Source organism: Suncus etruscus, chromosome 4 (assembly GCF_024139225.1).
Source record: "Suncus etruscus isolate mSunEtr1 chromosome 4, mSunEtr1.pri.cur, whole genome shotgun sequence".
In the NCBI taxonomy this organism is placed as follows: Eukaryota; Metazoa; Chordata; class Mammalia; order Eulipotyphla; family Soricidae; genus Suncus; species Suncus etruscus.
Genome location: NC_064851.1, coordinates 33,815,065 through 33,831,215, shown reverse-complemented (window position 1 = coordinate 33,831,215; position 16,151 = coordinate 33,815,065). Strand labels below are relative to the sequence as shown.

General features: G+C 35.0%; 1 non-coding gene across 1 annotated transcript; it reads right to left on the bottom strand.

The window, feature by feature from the left end:
• Window positions 1-12,051: 12,051 nt before the first annotated feature.
• On the bottom strand, window positions 12,052-12,155 carry LOC126008063 (small nucleolar RNA U13). Its single transcript, XR_007495482.1, has one exon. It is a non-coding gene; the product is annotated as a small nucleolar RNA U13 (small nucleolar RNA).
• Between the last annotated feature and the right edge of the window lie 3,996 nt (window positions 12,156-16,151).

Below are 16,151 nucleotides of genomic sequence, written 5' to 3'. Positions count from 1 at the left end.
TTCCCCGCCAGCACTGCTTTTTTTCCTTTATTTTTTTTTGTGATGTGTGCCAATCTCAGTGGCGTGAGGTGGTACCTCATATAGTAGTTTTGATTTGCATCTCCCTGACGGATTAGTGATGTTGAGCATCTTTTCATGTGCCTTTTGGCCATTTTGCCTTTTTCTTTTACAAAGTGTCTGTTCATTTCTTCTCCCCATTTTTTTGATGGGGTTAGTTTTTTTTTCTTGTATAGTTCTGTCAGTACCTTGTAAATTTTGGATATTAGTCCTTTATCTGATGAGTATTGGGTGAATAACTTCTCCCACTCAGTGGGTGGCCTTTGTATTCTGGGCACTATCTCCTTTGAGATGCAGAAGCTTCTCAGCTTAATATAGTCCCATCTGTTTATCTCTGCTTCCACTTGTTTGGCAGAGTGCTGTCTCCTCCTTAAAGATGCCTTTAGTCTCAATGTCCTGGAGTGTTTTACCTACATGTTGTTCTATATACCTTATAGTTTCAGATCTGATATCAAGGTCTTTAATTCATTTGGATTTTACCTTTGTACATGGTGTTAGCTGGGGGTCTGAGTTCGCTTTTTTGCAAGTGGCTAACCAGTTGTGCCAACACTACTTAAGAACACCACTCTTTTAAGAAAAATGAAAGATATTTTTAACAATATCTCAGAGACAACAGAGATGAGGGCTGGTAGGTGCAGTTCATGACATGAAGCTCATCACATAGAGTGATGAGTGCAATTGGAGAGATGACTACATTGAAAACTATCATAACAATGTGAATGAATGAGGGAAGTAGAAAGCCTGTCTTGAGTACAGGTGTGGGGGTGTGGAGAGGAGGGAGATCAGAGAAATTGGTGGTGGGAATGTTGCACTGGTAAAGGGGGGTGTTCTTTACATGACTGTAATCATACAACTATAATCATATTTGTAATCACGGTGTTAAAGATAATTATAAAAAAATGCAGGTACTTTCCAGTATATATAAATGAGTTGTATTTGATGCATTAATTTGTTGTATCACGTTGTATTAAATTGTTGTATCTAGGGGCTGAAGAGATAGCACAGCATTAGGGTGTTTGGGTATTTGCCTTGCACATGACTGACGTACTTGACGGATGATTTATGGCATCCCATATGGTCCTCAAACCTGCCAGGAGCAATTTCTGTGCACAGAGCCAGGAGTAACTCTTGAGTGTAGCCAGGTGTGGCCCATCCCCCACAAAATATCCCAAAACCAAACAAAAAAATTGTTGTATCAAGTTGTATTCAGGTGAGTTGTATTTAATCTACAGATTATAACTAGATATAGAATTACTTAATGAGACAAAGAGACCAATTAAAAGAAAAAGAGATGAAAGGAGCTAAGAGGAGAAAAGTATGAGGAGAAATGGAGAATTTCTTATGAATTTCTCATTCTTTGAACATCTTCCTTTGTATTGTCTTGAGTGATAATAGGTTTGGGCTAATAAATATGCTAAATATAAGTATAAAGATTTAATTCAAATACATTGAAGTATTATCAGCAATAGCAATGCATTTCTCAGAGATCTGAATTCTGACAACCTTAAAACCATGACTTAGGGAGATTTCATCTCTGTTGAGGTAGAACATCCTAGTTTATAAATAATGATCTTTTCATTATAACTTCAATTTGAATCTCTCTTGTATGATCTTCAAAAACCTTACTTCATAATTCCTTTTTTCTAGAGTTAGGATTTAACAAATATAAAATTATAAGAGACACAAAATCAATGGTTTACAATACTATTGATGACAGGGTTTCATAAACAACAAAATCCAATATTAAACCCTCTCCCAGAGTGCCCACTCTCCTCCAACATTGTCCCAATGTTACTCTTATTTTAAGCTTTCCACCCCAAATCATTTGTAGTAATTTGTAAGTATATCACATTTTGACTAATCAAATTAAGTCTGAGCTAGCTAATGCACAAAAACATTATAGGAGTTCCAAATTCTCAGTTGAACTGAAAAATTAAAAGGTATCACTTTCTTAACAATAAAATAGTTGGGCTAGAGCTACAATACAGCAGGTAGGGTGCTTGCCTTGCATATAGCCGACCTGGGTTCAGTCCTCAGAAGTCCATATGATCCATCCCCTGAGTACCTCCATGAGTAATTATTGAGTGCAGAGCCTGGAGTATGATCCCATAAAACTAGCAAAAATATTACTATCATTAAAATGTTGAGAATAAGTCTCAAATAAATTGCAAATTGTTACTTTAAGCTAGCAAGTAACCTACTTTTTAAAGGAGAATATAGACTATAGAGCAATCATTAGAGAATAGTTCAATGACTTAGAACATCTCTACCCTAAAGGCATAAGGCCATAGGTTCTGTCCCTGGTGCTACTATAAGCATTGTATACAGGTGACAGGGTGGAGCTTGGTGCCATAAATAATTTCTAGCTATATCACAAGTATGTGGGTGCACCATGACAAAGGGTAATACCCCACCAACGCAAGCACCACAAATTAAAAAATATGTGAGCACTTTGGAGACACAGGCACTGTGTCCCCTGGTGAAGTATGTAATCCCCACACAACAAAAGCAACAGCAAAGAGAAAGAAGAATATAAAAGGAGAGTATCAGTGCTCACTGGTTTGAGAAAACTGTTTGTAAAAAGCCTCTTAAGTGTTTAAGTGCCTCACAATAAAAGTACATTAAAAAAAAACTATATCAGAAACAAATCATATTTCTCTAAAAGGCAAATAGCCTAGTTAATAAATCATTTTTTGTTCTGTCTGCTTATGTGAAGAGGCTAAAGAGATGACAAGTCTTTTAAATAAATCTAGAAGCCTTTCTCATTAAGCTATCTCTGCCATTGTATTTATTCTAGGGACTAAGTAGTTCATTGGCCTTTCAAAACAAAACAAAATTGTGTCCATTTAAATCTAATACATAAATTTGATTTTCTCTTTTGGTTTAGGATTCAGCATAGCTTCTACGTCTGGCTGCATAATTTTGAAATGTCTCAAAGCATGCATTTTATTTCGATTCTGTTATTTAGGGATATATTATCAATAAATTATTATCTTTTTCACCACCCATTGTAACAACCTTTTATTGCCTTAGAAAATGTGAGCAGACTTCAGATATAGGACTGGAACAATGAAGATAAAAATAATATTAGGCAGTCAGTATCTGCTATTGACACTCAGAAAAATAAGCTTTCCTTGGATAAACTTTCTCCTATTAGTCCTTTGGTGTTACAATGAAAAAGACTTTTGCTTAACAACTTTTCATGAGAGAGTGCTTTGGGTGATTGAACTTATCAGGCAATCAGCCTACATAGATTTTTTTAGAAAGAATCTCTATATAGAGCGTTTTACCTCCCGGCAGGTATTTTCTGTCCTTGTCTTACTGAGTATGTCCCTACACTCTAAAACATCATGGAGAAAGGCACTTCCTTATCTGGTGTGCCACAGACTTGTACCACTGATTTAATTTGGCCCTCACATTTTTATTGTCATTGAAGACCTGACAAACTGGCTCTTCTTTCTTACTTTTAATTTTAATCACAAAAGAGTGTCAGGGATGGTTTTGGTCACAGATAATGTGTGAATGCTTCTTAGAATGAGTAATTTCCTTTGACACTGCAATTTAATTCCTTTCCTATTCAGCCAGGACCATGGAAAGTCCAATCAGATGACCCTGATACCCTAGCACAGAGGCAAATTTGCTTTCATACGGAAAGCATTGATGTGAACTTGTGACTTGGGGCAAGCACAGGTTGGGCAAAGGATTTTGACTCTTCCAAAAGCAGAGACTTGGACATTAATGATAAGGTTAGTATGCTTTCTTATTGTTAATTATATATTGAAAAGCATTTAAAAAGATAGAATAAAATATGCTTTTTCATTAAATATGTATTTTGAAATAAGATTTAATAATATACAATTTGTTTGTAGAACCTTCAAATTACTTTTCATTATAAAATGCTAGAAGACTGACACATAATTTCTCAATAAAACATGCTATTATACATGGAGTATTACTCAAAATATATTCTTCAATGTTCCCAGTCATTTACTTACTAAATAAATTCTGAACATATTTTTTTACAATAGCCTCTTTCAGCCTTTGGGATACTGAAGTGAATAGAATATATTTCTTTTTGATATTCTGTGAAGAAAAAAATACAGGAAAATATATAAATGTAAAATCTTGTAAATCACAAGTCCTGTTGTCATAGAATATGGAAACATTTTAGAGAAAACAAAACAAAACAAAGGAACCCAAAAAGACTTATAGTTAAGCTGAATCCAGAGGATAGATTAAACAGAGAAAGAAAACAAGACAGCTGTGAGTTCAGACTGGGAGTTGGAATGTGGATACAGCTTGGAAGAAGACTGTGGAGCCGGCACTGTCTCCATTTGATAGGTGGTACCAGGAGGAACCAGCCCATCTTGCCTTGGCTCTGGAAAAGCTGCTTCCACAGCTCCTGTTGATTTAATCTCGGTGGCCCCTTTTCTTTCACCTCCCTTTGTTGGCAACTGGATTCATCTTTTTAAAGACCCTTGGCTCAAGGACATTTCCTGATTCATGACTGCTGCGATGTGTTTTTTTTTTTTTTTTCAGACACCACTAGACCACGTCGAAGACGAAGATGTACTTTGGATTTTATTCCCCCAACCCAGACTATTTTAAAAGACTTAAAGGGGATTTGTATATTTCCTTCGTATATTTTTAAGTATATTTCCTTAATAAGTATAATTTTTAATGTGCATTTCCTTATATAGATGCAATTTTCTCCACCCCCTTTTTTGGATTTGTCTAGTAGGAAATTCTAGTAGATAAGTTTCTCTTGGGTTCTGAGTTCATGTTAGAACCATGTTATAGGGGTTGTTTTGTTATTTTAGTAGTATCCTGTGGTAGTATTTAGTATTTAGCAATATTGTTTTTTTTTTGCATAGGCACATTTAAATATAGGAATCTTAAAAAAAAAAAAAGAAAAGCATTCCAGGCAGAATTATCAATGTACATGAAAGACAAGTTTCATGAGTGTTCAGTATTGTTACTTAAAGTTAAAAGTCCTGACTATACTGGTTGGAGCTAAAGTATTAACAATGAAAATAACCTAGAGAGAGAAGACTAGAATTGATGTCTATTTAAACTTTCAAGCTGTATTTGTTTGGGAGTGATAGTAGTAGAAACTATTAATCTGAAAACAAATCATGACTGACTCTAAAAGTGATTTTAGGTCCACATTACTAGTATATCTGATAAGACACCTGCCTTGTATGCAGTTAACCCAAATTCTATAGTTGGTATTACATATAGTCCCCCAAGTAAGGCTAGGAATAATCTCTGAGCCCAAAGCTAGAGTAAGCCCTAAGTACTTTCAGGTTATTATCTAAAAATATAAAAGAAAATCAAGGTGCTTTTAGTAAAAAGGAGTATAACAAGGTTTAATATTTAAATTCAGTGTTTAGTAGCTTATGCAACATCATATAGATATGATGCTAAAGAGCAAGGCATTTAGAATCAGATTAAATTGCAATCCAGACTTTCTTAATTCTTGCTGTGCCTCAATACACCTATTAAATGGAGTATCTTTCCTATAGTGTTGTGCAAAGATGAAAGGCATTAATTCTTGGGACATATTAATTCTCAGTAAGTATTCGTTGTTAATTACATACACAGAAATAAGACACTATGGGAAATATCTACATTAGGAAGAAGAAAAAGTATTTAAATTCAATAAGATTCAAGAGAGATTGTAAGCAAATGTGCTGAGTTTTGTAGTATGAGTAGGAGATAGTGTTACAAAGAAGATAGGTAAAGAGAATTCCATATATTTAGACACATTGTTGTGCTAACAATGAGTGCAAAAGGCTGAATTATGGGGTCAGAGCAGTGGTGAAAGTGGCAAGGCATTGCACACGCTAGCCTAGAATGGACCCTGGCATCCCAAATGATCCCCCAAGCCTGGAGCAATTTCTGAGCTCATAGCCAGGAGTAAGCCCTGGGTGTCACAGGGTGTGACCGAAAAAAAAAAAGGCTGAAGTAATAGCACAGTTCATTCTTCATTCTATAGATTTATTGACGATTGTTTTTCATAGCTCATATTTGTGGTAGAAATAACCTGTGTTAATATATGCACTTGTGAAGGGATTTGTTGGAGTTTTATGTACTTTGCGTCCTTTCTTAACATCATTTAGCTGATCATTTAAATTCCAAGTCTAGGAGCCTGCAAGCTGGTGCTAGAGGTAAGGTGTCTGCCTTGCAAGCACTAGCCAAGGAAAGACCATGGTTCGATTCCCCGGCGACCCATATGGTCCCCCCACAAGCCAGGGGCAATTTCTGAGTGCTTAGCCAGGAGTAACCCCTGATCATCAAACGGGTGTGGCCCGAAAAACCAAAAAAAAAAAAAAAAAAATTCCAAGTCTACTACTATGTAATTATTGCCTTCTATGATAAGTTAATAATCTTTTCCAGAATAGATACCAAAACAATATTTGTTGAAAGTTATATTAAAAACAGTGTTAGGGCTGGAGAGATCGTACAGTGGATAAGACACGTGCCTTACATGTGGCTGACTTGGGCTGGATTTTCTATACCCATAAGATTCCTAAGCATTCCAGAAGTGATTGCTGAGTGCATAAGCAAGAGTAACCCCTGAACATTTCCTGGTGAAGCCTCAAAACAAACAAACAAAAAACAGTGTAAATTATAGGAAGACAAAACCATCTTCAAGATAGACAGTTTCTAAAATTCTTTTATGAAAAGCAGATTCTGGGGCTGTACCTATAACATAGTAAGGTCTTTTTATTGCACAAGGCCAACCCTGGTTCAATCATCAGCATCCAGTATGGTCTCCTGAGCCTGCTATGAGTGATTTCTGAGCCAGAAGCAATGCCTGAGCATCTTGGGGTATGGCTCAAAAACAAACAAACACAAACAAAAAACACCACCCCAAACTCACATACTTTATTTGGCTATTAGAAATAGTTATTGGGGGAACCATTAAGTTTGAGGAAAATATAATGTTACTAATCTAAAAACTTTGGCCCTATTTATATCTTAATTTTTAAATTATTTGAAGACTTAATCAGACTCATAAAATATATAATAAATATAATGAAACCTCAGATAATCAAGGTGATTTACACAGTCCAATAGTCTAAGAATCACATTAAAAAATTGTACATAGGGGCCGGGCGGTGGCGCTAAAGGTAAGGTGCTTGCCTTACCTGCGCTAGCCTAGGACGGACCGAGGTTCGATCCCCCGGCGTCCCATATGGTCCCCCAAGCCAGGAGCGACTTCTGAGTGCATAGCCAGGAGTAACCCCTGAGCGTCACCGGGTGTGGCCCAAAAAAAAAAAAAAAAAAAAAAAAAAAAATTGTACATAGTAGAATGATGTGATGATGAAATTTAAAGATCATACATTGGCAGTCACAAAAACACATGAAGGTTTGATGCTATGTAATATATACAAATAGTATTTCTCTCAAAGATCTAGAGTGCAAAGATGACTCATGCAAAAGTCTATGAATTCTTTTTAGAGGAGGAAGAGATCGTAAAAACAACCCAAGTGAGAATGAGTCATATCCCCACTCAAGTGGATTATGGTATTAACAGAATAACCTAGTTTGTTGACAGCCATATATCTATATTCGTCCAGCTGCACTTCACTTCAACAACCCCCAAGGACCTAGGTAATGATCATAGAAAATTACCCACGCAATGAACAAGAATTCCCCATTCTGATGGAAGATCAAAGAGATGGACACAACTGGTTCCATTAAGACAGCCTCACCTCATTTTGTTTCTGGCTAGTATTCAAAACCAGAAAACTGTTTCTACTTAACGCAAAAAGGAAGTGAGGGTTTACAATGAAACTGCTATTCCCTTCCTTACTATTTGGTTAGTATCACAGTCACATTCATAGTTTATCTATTTTTTTTTAAAGAAGCATTATTATAACTTGCACAAATGATTCTCACAATATATTTTTTTTTTTGTAGTGGTAAAAGCAAGAAAAGGAGGTGAAACAGATCTGGAAGCAACACCAAATTGACATAATGGAGCTGTCCTGACAAGACTACAGAACAGAAAGATAAAGGGAAGGTCATCACAATGGGATTATGATAATAATCTCTCATCTCAAAACTAACTGTACTTAATGCTTCCTTGTATTAAAACATTTTCTTTTGTGAAGTCAAATTTGGTTTTGGATAAAGAATATCTGGAGGAAATAAAAATGGAAGATTGGGGGGGCAATTGGAATCATATGTGCAATATCTACTTAATCTTGAATTTTTTATCTCCTGTATAAAAGGTATCTCAAAACAAATTTTGTTTCTCACATCTTGTATATGTTTGTAAAATAACAATCATGATTTTTGGTTTGGTGAGTGGTTTGATATAAAGAATTGGCTTAGATAGAGTTCAATTTTGATATCTTATATATGTGGTTTATTAATGTTGAAAGCAGTATGTGGAACCGGAAGGATGCTAAAGTAAAAATTGTATATTTAACATCTGTCTCTGGATTTGTGATTTAAAATTTCTCATATGCTAAATTTTACTACTTCATCTACTAATAGGAACAATTCTAGCGCTGGCGAGGTGGCACTAGAGGTTAGGTGTCTGCCTTGCAAGTGCTAGCCAAGGAAGGACCGCGGTTCGATCCCCCGGCGTCCCATATGGTCCCCCCAACCCAGGGACAATTTCTGAGCGCTTAGCCACGAGTAACCCCTGAGCATCAAAAGGGTGTGGCCCGAAAAACCAAAAAAAAATACTGTTGGGTGTAGGTGAGGGACAAGTTAGATGATTAACAACTTTTTATTTTTGTTTTTAGGCTGACTCGCTCTGTTTAGGATTATTATTAATTATGTGTTTAAGGATCACTCCTACTGCTATTGCGGGGACTACATTTAGTATTGGGGATCAAACCTGGATGAGCAGTATGGAAGCTTACCAGGAGTGATGCCTGCTCACAAGAGCCACTATACTTTTGCTCCAGCTTAGCAACTTTTGTTTTTCAAATACAAAAATATTGGTAAATATTTTAAGTATAACTTTAAATATATTTACCTGCATTTTTTAAATTTGGGAAGGGACACACCCAGTGATGCTCAGGGGTTACTCCTAGCTCTGCACTCAGAAATTGCTCTTTGTTTGGAGCATATGGGGCGCCTGGGGGATCAAACTGCAGTTCCTCCTGGGACAGCTATGTGCAAGGCAAATGCCCTACTGCTGCACCATCTCCCTGATCCTTTATCTGCATTTTTTTATCATAACATTTAGAAGAGTGAATTCAAATGATATAATTTTATTATTTGACTCTCAGGTGTATTACCTTGGTAAACTTAGTTTGCTCTTTCTTTTTTTTTGTTTGTTCTTGGGTCACCTCTGGCAATGCTTAGGGGTTACTCCCAGTTCTGAACTAAGGAATCACTGTAGGTAGTACAGAAAGCATATGGAATGCAACAAATTAAACCTGGTTAGAAAAGAACATGGTAAGTACTCTAACCTATTGTACTATATGTCTGGCACTAGTCTCCTCATTCTTTTTTTTGGGGGGGGGGGGGGAATCACACCTGGCAGCACTCAGGGATTACTCCTGGCTCTGCACTCAGAAATCGCTCCTGGCAGGCTCAGGGGACCATATGGGATGCCGGAATTTGATCCACCGTTCTTCTGCATGCAAGGCAAACACTTTACCTCCTTGCTATCTCTCCGACCCCTGCCTCCTCATTCTTAATGGGAAGAATTTGTGATTCTTAATCACACGTTCATTAGTATTTGTAATATAAAGCACTAAGAGCTAAAGAATATGGTAAATGTTTGACATACCCTGCTTCAGTTAATCAAGTAAAAGATATCTTTATTTTATATTTTTATTTTGTTCCCTTACATATTTTCTCATGCCCCTCAACTTCCTCTGTCCTCTGCACATCTATCCTGTGAGGGTTCTTGCTGTTTCTTGACTGGCAACTAATCCCTCTAAGGTGCTGACTGTTAATCAATGTTTGATAATGACTTCAGTCAGAGGTGAGCAGCCATTTTTTACAAGTGCCAATTCTGGAAAAATAAATGTGTTAATGGGTCATGTGAAAAAAGAATACAGAGACTGTCACCTGAAATCCTACTCATCAGTGATAGCTCCATTTAAGATCTTCAGAAACTCCTCTCTTTGGCCTTTTTCTATATACAAAGATCATAAATAATATGTGTATTTGTAATTTATCAATATATATACTGGTAAAGTATAGCCATAGCATGGGCATATTTTTAAACTACTGAAATAGTTATAGCTAGACATATTTGGAAAGATTGTAATATGGAAGTCATTTCCTGCCCTTCCTAAAGTCTGAGAAGTGTTTTTAAGGAATGAAGCTGATATTATAGAAAGGCTGACTCATAGATCACAATAATAGTTAACATATTTGAGAATTCATTTCATGTTAAAAAACCTGGCTATGTATTTGACAGGAATTATCTAATTGATGTCCACAAGATATCAAAGATGCAGGCATTGTGTTTAGAGATAAGGACCCCCAAAACAGAAAGGAAGAGTAAACTTAGCACAGATAATGGAGCCAGTTTGAAAACCAGACTGGTTAACTTCAAGACCTGTACTATTCTTCATATAGTGTTCTGAGATATTGGGAAGTTTCCTAACTTCTAAATTGTCAAACCTATAAGCATGCTGTATCTGGCACCTGAGATTGCAAGCAAATTATATCTGGCAAATATATATGTATGTTTCTATAATGTATTGGGTAGTCTAGTAGTTAGAGTCTAGTATTGGGATTCATGTAAACATTTTGATAGAGCTAGTAAAAACATTTTCTATTTTGGTTAAGTTGTTTATAAGATTTTGGTTGAATTACCATAAAATTTACACTTTTAAAACCAATTTTAAGCCAAAAATATGTGGAGATCATATGATATCATTTCTGCATCAGGCCCTTAGCACTGTATCATCACAATAGTAGTTAAATTATGGGGTCAAAAGAGAGAGTACTACTTCTTGGTGCTTGTTTTGCACAAAGTGTTGCATTGCCCTGCTTTCATGTCCCAGCATCCCATATGATCGTCCAAGCCAGCCAGGAGTGATCTCTGAGTGCAGAGTCAGTCAACCCTGAGCATTGCAGAGTGTGTCTCTAAATCTATAATAATCTAATCTAATAAATATAATATAACACACAATATTATATAATGTTTATATAATACAATATAATATAATACAATACAATATAATATAATACAATATAATATAATATAATATAATTAATATAATAATATAGTAATGTAATGTAATGTACTGCAAATAATTGTTGAGATCTGGTGCCAGGTGCTGAATTAAGCTCTTTAAAGTTTTCACTTGTTCTCTTTATAACTTTAAACTTTTTCTCTCAATCAATTCTTATTTTTGATGGGCACTCTCAGTAGTGCTCAGGCGTTACCCCTGACTCTAAGCTCAGAAGTTGCTCCTGGCAGGCTCAGGAGACCATATGGGATGCTTGGAATCAAACCTGGATCTGTCCTGTGTCGAACACATGCAAGGCAAACATCTTACCGCTGTGCTATCTCTTCTAGCTCATTCAATCAACTCTTAAAAAACTACTAACATTTCACTAACCAGAATCTAAGCTCAGAGAGGTTCAGAGACTTCCTTCAAAGCTTGTTTACTAGCAACAGATAGAGAAGAGATTGAAATTAAAATGTTCTCTAATATGAATCTGGCCACATTTTAGCCTGAATTTTCTTTCTCAAAGCTCACATCTCTGTGGAATAGGTCTTGTACTTCCATTATTTAGTTTTATCTGATAGCACATACTCTTTCTGGAAAATAGAAACCCAGTTATTGGATCTTATTTCTCTTCCCCAAGTGGAAAGTACTATTTTCTTTGCTTTATTGTTTGTCTGTTAGATTTTGGTACTTCTAGTGTTGAACCCAGGGCTTACACATGCAAACAAATAGTCTGTAAATAAGCCAGTGCTTGGCCATGGGTTGTTTTTCTGAAAGATATTTTCTTTGTTTTTGTTTTGTTTTGTTATGTTTGTTTTTTTTTTCTTCATGTCAGAATGGTCATGTGCCGATGTCATAACAAGGTTGAAGGGAGGCACATATCACACAGCTGTGTGAAAACCCAATCACCATACTTATGAACCGAAAAAGGATCTTTGTTTTTTGTTGTTAATATTTTGTTTATATGGGGTCTCACACCTATTGGTGCTTAGGGCTTAGTCTTGACTCTCCCCTCAAATTCACTCCAGCTGGGAAGACCATCATGGACTGCCAGGAAATGAACTTGGTTAGACCATATTCAAGACAATTTTATCCACTGACTGTACTATAGCTCCAGCCCTTTGAACAGGGTATTTTCCTTTATGCTATTTTTCATCCTTATCACGAGTTGTTAACTCAGTCATCTCCTCAGAGAAGCAATTCACCAGAAATCAACCTAATCAGCATTCTACCTGTGCAATTTTCTTTATATTATCCCTTACAAACTCTTCTAAGAATTTTACTAATCAATAACACCTAGCTGTTAAAAATTTTATTTATTTATTTATTATTTATTTATTTATCTTGGTTTTAGTGTTTTGAGCACTCCTAGTGGTTCTCAGGGTAAACTTTTGGCTCTGCACTCTGGAATCACTCCTGACAGTGCTGGGAGAACCATATGTGTTGTTGGGAATCAAACCCTGGTCTACTACATGAAAGGCAAGTGCCTTACTCCTTCTACATCTCTCCAGCCTATTTTTCAAAATTTCTTGAATGTCTACCCTACCTAGATTTTCTGTGGGGGCAAATTATTGGTCATTTTTTCATAGTATATATCAATGTTTATTGCATTGCTGAACAATTAGTGAAAGTGTGGTTAAAGGGATAGTGATTGAATGAAAGTTGGAGTCTCATATTTTTTATAAGCCAAACTGTCAGTTTGCCTGTTTATCCTATCTCAGACTTCAATGGCTTTTGTAAGCTGTTCGTTATGGAAAATGGAAAGGCCAACATTTAGTTGCCAACCATATGACCTATGTTTGAAGTACAGAACATACTCTTTTTGCCTATTTTCAGCAAGATGCTGTTCTAGGTAGACAAGTTAAATTGAAGGATGTCAAGTTAACAATATTTATTTGGCACAAAATATATGCTAAGTCTTGCAAATTTTTTTTTTTTAATTTTGGGCCACATCTTCTGGTGGTCAGGGCTTATTCCTGTTTCTAAACTCATGGATCACTCTTAGCTGGGCTTGGGAGACAGTATATGGTGCCAGGAATCAAACCTGAGGCATTGTTATGCAAACAAAAGCCCTCCTAGCTATACTAATTGCTCTGCCACATTTTAAAAATATTTTTATTTACTAATTTTTTAAAATTTTACTTATATTTTCATTATGAAAAAGTATCTTATTCTTTATGGTTTCTATACTATTCTCTAAGAGTGTCACATAAATCTAAGTAATAAGCATGTTGGTAGCAATTGGGAGAAAATAAACCACAAAGATCAGGTGAGGCAGTAAGCAGAGTTAAAGATTAGAGATTAGTGAGTCAATACTTCAAAGCCCAGGAATGCTGTATGAGACCTTTGGGAAAAAAATACACTTATAGATTTGCAGTTTCACACATGAAAAAATGTCAAAATTGATGAAATCAAGTAACTTGTTCAGCTATACAGATAACAAATTGCAAATCTAAAGAGAAAATATAGACTGATCTAGAACTATATAGCTCATCATCCTGCTCTAATTTTTGAAAAGCTTAAAAACATTATTAGACCTGTAAATTTTGAAATACTTTTGGCCACATTTATATTACACATATGTGACTCTGGGATATAAATTAGAAAGATTCTTCAAATGTTTTATATTCTTTTTCTTTTCTTTTTTTTTTTTTTTTTTGGTTTTTAGGTCACACCTGGCTCAGGGGTTACTCCTGGCTCTATGCTCAGAAATTGCTCCTGGCAGGCACGGGAGACCATATGGGACACCGGGATTCAAACCATGGACCTTCTGCATGAAAGGCAAATGCCTTACCTCTATGCTATCTCTCTGGCCCCTATTCATAATATTCTAATAAGAGGGACTACCATAGTACAGTGTCCTGTCTCTTACTTTCTGTTATATTTTTAGAGGCTTAGAGATGTGATTTTTAGATCTGTAAGGCTAAGAAAATTGGGGAGGTGTCCCAGAGTTTATATAAGGACTGGATTTTCTGGTTCCAAACTGGAAAAAAACATATTTATCTTTAAAAATCAAAAACCTCAAACTCCTCAACCCTTTGTTTTAAAACCCTTTATTCTAAAAAATGCACTTCTTTTTCTGTTTAAACGTTTCTTGGTTTATTAGGTTACTATTATATGGATTATTTATTAATAAAAGCTCCCAAACACACTAATATAACAGGCAATTGGTTTAATTTAATATAAAATTATTATTATATATTTCATTATTATTTTATCAAAGGAGTCTATATTTTGGGTAGATTTTAAGCCTGTACATTCAAGTTTCAAGAACTATGAAATCATTTTATTAATGGAAGATAAGAACATATAACTGGAAAAAAATTATTTTTGTGAGTAAGTTTCAATTTAGTGGTTTAGTGCAATACTATAATACAAATAAAGAATATAAATAAATTTACCCCTATGAGATTCTTACCCATTTTGAGTAGCATATTAATAAAATACTCATAAAATTTTCTTAAATGTTTGCATTTTTCCTAATATCCTAAATAAAATCCATTTTTACTGGTTAAAGTACTGATTATTAAATAGAACTTTTCAAAATTAATGATAGAAAAGGTATTGTCTGAAAGAAAAATAAAAAATTTGATAGACAATATTAAGAACCATGGTAGAACACTTATATTGATTTATTTTACCAAAGATTTGAACATAAAGTCTACATTGTGCTTTTTCTTTTTTGCTTTTTTGGGCCACACTCTGTCCTGAGTCTGCGCTCAGAAAATGCTCCTGGCTTGGGCTACCATATGGGATGCTGTGGGATCAAATCACGGTCCGTTCTAGGTTAGCGCGTGCAAGGCAGACACCTTACTGCTTCTGCCACCACTTCAGTCCCTACATTGTGATTTTATGTTTTGTTTTACTTTGGGATTCCAGGAATTCATCTTGGAACTTCACAAAGACCATGTAGGTGGTGTACTATTGAGCTATATAACACAGCCATTTTATTATAGATTTGAAAAACTAAAAAGCATTTAGTTAAATAATTTTTCCTTCTCATTTTACTGTAATATGACTATAATGATATTTGTATTAGTAATCTCCTACATGAAAACATTTGTTACTTCACTACTTTAAGTTTGACTTGAACTCATGAATGTGATGTGATATATATGCAAGTATGACATGATTTATACATACAACTTTAGCATTTGACTTAACTAATCTATTTTTGTTTTTAAAATTAAAAACATAAATATAAACATTGTTTAATTTATAGTCTAATCTGAAATCCATTTGGTGATTTTAAGCTGGTAAAATATATAATCTTCATATCATCTTTAAGAATGGTATATTAGGTTTTTCATCATAATGCATACTGAGTACTCACTGTTTCAACTTCTTTAATATTTAGTAATTGTTAATAAATCTATGGCATGCAAAAGGGCATTGCTAACATGGCAGCTATTTGATTTCTATACTTTGCTAAATATATGTACCTCTTAATTCAATAATCCTTAAAGGCAATGCTCATTGTGGTTTCCCATTCATGATACCTGACCTTTCCTTAATGTCAAACATCATTCTTCCTTAGCTAGGGAATAAAGTGTATTATTTACATAAAGCTAATAATTATTTGGGGAATATAAATATAACATAAAGGTAATAACCAGGAAAAAGATGAACATTTATGCATTTCTCAATCATGGCTATGATTTGTTAAATTTCTGCAGCCTCTTGATCCCAAGTTATAAAAAAAAAACTATACTCCAAGACTGTCAAAATATATCTAATCATTATTTCAGAGCCTAATTAGTAACAAGAATTTATTCCAAAACAATTCATTTTACTTGCAAATGTAAATTATTTATTTAAATTATCTTTATCATTTCTTTCATATTTCTTATTAGTTATTTCAGTTCCATACTACTTGATTTTTTTTTTTTTTTTGTGGTTTTTGGGTCACACCCGGCAGTGCTCAGGGGT